This window comes from Pteropus medius, unplaced genomic scaffold, assembly GCF_902729225.1.
Source record: "Pteropus medius unplaced genomic scaffold, Ma_sr-lr_union100, whole genome shotgun sequence".
In the NCBI taxonomy this organism is placed as follows: Eukaryota; Metazoa; Chordata; class Mammalia; order Chiroptera; family Pteropodidae; genus Pteropus; species Pteropus medius.
This window is the reverse complement of record NW_024344433.1, coordinates 3098930-3103715: the sequence shown is the minus strand read 5'-3', so window position 1 is coordinate 3103715 and position 4786 is coordinate 3098930. Positions and strand designations below refer to the sequence as shown.

Genomic DNA, 4786 nt, shown 5'->3' with positions numbered 1-4786 from the left:
TGGTCAGTCAGTTTGCCTAAGGGAGGGGCACTTGCAGGCCAATCATTCGCTGTCCCCAGGAGCTGGCCCCTCTGGGAGGGGCAGTCTTTGCAACATCAGCAAAGTTCCAAGATGTTAGTGCATCAAAATAGAGAAGACAAAGGCATGGCTCACGTGGGTGTGCCTGTCAAGCTCCAGGTCCTCTGAAGGGCCTCAAAGTCCTGAGACTTTACCTCACTTTGTCACTTGCTTCATGGAGTTTTCATTTTCAACAGTAAAAAACAGCTTATCTCACTGAATTCAGTTACATTCGGTTTAAAACAGATGCCGTTGAGGTGAGTGATTCTATCTGGAAGTGCCAGCCCCATCTTTAACTAGAACCTTTGCTTTAAGTCCTCAGTGCAGTTCTGTACCAAATGTCTTGTTCTTTTTCATCATGTATGGTGTTGGCATTTGTTCTGCACTTCTCTGTAGTTATTTCCATCAAAAACATGTTTCTTGTTAATGTATAGATACTACACTAATGGTACTTTCCTAGCATCCAAATGCACACTTTGTTTTCAAGTGTTAAATCACATCCTTAGAACATTCGTTCTCTGACAGTCCCCACAAAGGCCCATGCAGTGAACCTTCTGGCATTTGAGTATCTGAGATGCTCCTCTCACTTGTATAACGGTGGCTGCTTTCCTCCCATAAACCCCAGTGTACAGGCCTCCCTGGCCAGAAGCAAGTCCTCCGAGGAGCTCCTGGTGAGAAACACATGGCAGCTCCTTGGCACCGTCTGCAAGACCCTGAGGGCCGCAGAGGCCACCAGTCTCAGGTTAAGTGCTGGTCCTGAGGGGGCTCGTGTGCAGAGCCCTGACATGGGTCACGGGCTGAGAACATGGTCACCCGCAGATATTCATGAGCAAACTCTCCCTTCTCTTAGCTATTAAATTCAACATCACTCCTTCCCCGAGCCTGCCACCTGGTTTCTTGTGTGTTTCAGTTGGGCTGATTTCTATCGACCTCCTTCAGCTTTGCCACCTGCTGTTGAGTGCAGCACAACCTGACAGTGAGGCCGAGGGTACCTGTGTCCTGGCTCCACTCAGGCTCAGGCCACTGGTCAAAATGAGTAAGGCCGGTCCAAAAGGAAACAGAATTGGGTGAGGAGAGTCTTTTTTAAGTCAACCACATTCTCAGGACATTGCAGTGTGACAGCCTAAGACCTTTGGCTCTGTCATGCTTCTCCTTCAGCCCAAAGGGCTTGCCATCCTGTGATCTGTTAAGTCAGGCCTAGAGCACCAGTTGGCCTGCCCAGCCTCACTCAGGGGACTCCCCATGGGCTGCACATGGGCAAGTGTGCATGTATGTCACCAGGGCATAACTTGCTCTGTCTCCTGCAGAGTTTGAGAGGACCAGCCTCAGATCTGGAGGGACTGGTGGCTGCTGCCTTGTGCATGCAGTGGAGGAGGAAGATGCCACAGCGCCGAGTGCAGGGGGTCCCAACCCTGGGCCGCAGTGAGCCGGGCCTGCAGGAAGCAAGCACCAAACCTCTGCATGGCTCCAACAGTGTCGTGAAAGCTGAGATGTTGTCCAAGCTGAACTGTTGATGTGAATGCTGGCCTTGAGACTCTAGCGGCTGTGGGAGCCAGGCTGTGTGGACACAGGGGACACAATGGGTTGGGTGGGTACTCGTTGTCATTACGTTCTACCTAACCTACCTCTTGGCTACGTTGCTCAGCCTTGCCCATCACCCTTTTCCTTTCCATGGGCTGAAGACCTCTGAGCTGTGTGTCTGGAAAGAGGATGGCAGGGAGCAGATGGCCATGGGTAGTTCCTGGAGCATCTGCCGAGCTGCCTTGTCTGTGAGCCTGGGCCCTATGTAAGAGCTGCACAGCTTCCAGGACATATGGTAGAGTTGGAGCTAGTGTGCACATGAAGGAGTTGCTGAGGCCTCTGAGGGAGCACTGCCTAGCCTGCTGGAGTGACCACTGGGCATCGTAGACTCCAGAGGCTAGATGGAGGCAGGCTGGTCTCAGCAAGTGTCTGTGGGGCCACCGAGCTCAGCTGGCACAACTTGCACGTGAGAAACTATGGTATTACACCACCACAGTGTTGGTGTGGGGTTAGGGCCCTGTGGCTCTGTGCTGGCCCTGGGGTTACTGTTGGATGAGACCTGTCACTCCAATCATTCCCTCTCATGCTGCATCAACTGCTTCTCCTCAGTTCAGGTAGGGACTGAAGCTGTTACCACTCCCTCTTCTGGGAAAACAATGTGGACACAGCCGATCAAGCCACTTGCCTCCTGTTCTCTCCCTTCCTCTGAATTCCTGGGGACCAGAGGAAAAGGCTTCCTCCTTTCACTTTGTCCTCAGCCCCGTCCCCTTCGGCTTGGCCCATCTTAATGTGACTCTGGTCACTGGTTTATTGAAGGGGGACAAAAGAGAGTTAGAGGATCATTTCAAACCAGGTCGTGGTATTGCCATGAAATCCCACTTTTGAGTGTCGAAACTGGATATTGCCATCATTCCCTTTGTGTTCCTTGTAACAACTGTACAGTCTTCCTCCTGTTGACTGTCCCCACTGGGTAGATGTCACAAGCCAGTAAACTCAGAAAGACCACAGAGAAAGCCCATTAATAGAGTTAAGAATAACACACTGTTCCTGTTTCTGAGGCTGCCTTGGGGTACAGATGGCCATGGACAGGCCTCACTCTCCCTTGGGAAAGTGCTCTAAGGGCAGTTAAAGGCGTGGAGGGCCCCATGAGACCTGCTGTGTTGCGTGCCTGAGATCGGTGGGGATGCGCTTGTCTCGGTTACAGCTCACACGTCCTCCACTGGAATGTGCTTCGCTTTATAGGAACTCTGGCTTTCCACCCTCTTGGCTGCCACAGCCCTGCCTTCACAGTGCTTGGCTGACAGGAGAGGGGAGGAAGTAGGTGCTGTGTCTACAGGAAGAGGTCTAAGTTATGGGCTGTGTGCTTTCTAATGCAGTTGCAGAACAGCTCCGTCACGCCGCTCTCCCAGCTGACAGCACCTGGCTGCTTTCGAGGAGCCATCAAGAGGCAGGTAGTGAGGCATCCACTGTGTGCCCAGAACTAGGCTCCTTGCTATGGGGAAACAGAAAAGTAATGAGACTCTCACATGGATCCTGCCTCCAAAAGCATAAAACAATAGCTTACAATGTGCTTTTCATTTCTCATTTAAAAATTAGAGATTGTAAATATTACATTGGTATTAACCTAATGTCCTTTCTTAGGTCTTCATCTTTCCAAGAAAGGCAGGCTAATTTGGGCTTTGTTCCACTGGGCAGATACCGCTGATAAATGATACGCTCAAAGCAAGACCCTGGCAATGTGGTGGCTCTTGAAACGGGCCCTAGGCATTGAAGGAAACTCCTCGAGCGAAAGGCATCCCATAAACGCTAACTCGTAGCACATACGTGATGGAAAAGCCTTGAACACTGAGGGCCCGTTTGGCCCAATTAGCAAAGCTTAGATTTCCTCATCTTGGCCTTATATAAATAAACCATAGTCACCAATGATGCCTAGGTCCCACAGGCCTACCTGCGAGCAGTGATACCAAGCACTGCCCTCATGAGTCTTCATTCTAGAAATTCACAAGAAGCCCCCTTACTGAAGGGTGTGAGGTCCCATCAATGGATAGCTTGGCCAAAGACCACTCCTTTGAGGTGTGGCCCCCGCCCAGGAGGGGAACATCTCCACCATTAAGCCTCAGTGTAGTGAAGATGGAAAGATTCAGACAAACCCTCACATCTGGGTCCCTGAGCTTTCAAATATCAACTGCCATTACCCCAAGGAGAACGATGCCTTCATCAAGTGGCCACTCAGAAAGACCTCGGTGTCACATGTTCATGGAGACATGTTCATGGAGACACGTACTAGACGTGGGAGTAAATACCCTGTTGTTTCTAAGAGCTGGGGGCTCTCACATGAAACGAGCTGCCACTCGGCCCTCACCACATGCTATGATCCAGCAAATACCATACCGACTGGACTGTTGGCGCCCGCCATCAGTATCCAATCCTTGTAAAAAGGACAGACAGGTCAGGTCTGGAACAGATAGTCCGAGTCTGCATGGCGCTGAAGTGGGAAAGTCCCATGTCCTCCTGGCACACATGGTGTTAAAGGGGACTGCGACTTGAGTCTCTGAAGCAGCTTCTTAGGTGATTCTATTGTATCTTCAATGGGTACCATCCAACACTGCATAGAATTGGTGAGACATGCAAACCATATCGTGTTACTTGAAAATTTGTAAAACTTAATACGCCCTAATGGAAGTGTAATGATCACGTTTATGAAACTTATAAAACAATTTCATATTTACAAATGCTTTAAAATAATAATTCACCCACTCCTACACCTGATCTGTGAGCAGTTGAAATCACACCTATTTCCCAGGTAAGGAACCAGACGTGCAGATAAAACGCCTATGAGTCGATTTGGAACAAGGATGTGCGCTCGTGGTTTTGAACCTCCAGCCCTCACAAGTTCGCCTCATTGCCTCCCTCCCTCCTAGTTAATTCAGCAAAGTGGCTTACGTGAATACTCGCACAGGGTTTCAACCACCCTTCCACTCTTAAAATGAGCAGGACCGCCAATGAAAGCTGCCATGGAGGGTCCCGTCAAGCTAAAAGACAAACAGAAACCTGAGCAAACCCATTTCATAACTAGGCCGCTGTGGCTGCGACCTGACCCGGGGTTTGGCACTCACAGCTGGCACTCACACGGACCGGGCCACACAGGAGCAGACCCGCCTGCTTAGAGTCTGAATCACTCCTGCACTTGGTTCCTTTTCAGGGTTCA

The 4786-nt window shown here is 50.4% G+C and overlaps 1 long non-coding RNA gene across 1 annotated transcript; it reads right to left on the bottom strand.

The window, feature by feature from the left end:
* Positions 1–2600: 2600 nt before the first annotated feature.
* Positions 2601–4780, bottom strand: LOC120610299 (uncharacterized). Its single transcript, XR_005654905.1, has 3 exons — positions 4522–4780; positions 3970–4183; positions 2601–3070 (listed from the first exon to the last, which is right to left on the bottom strand). It is a non-coding gene; the product is annotated as an uncharacterized LOC120610299 (long non-coding RNA).
* Between the last annotated feature and the right edge of the window lie 6 nt (positions 4781–4786).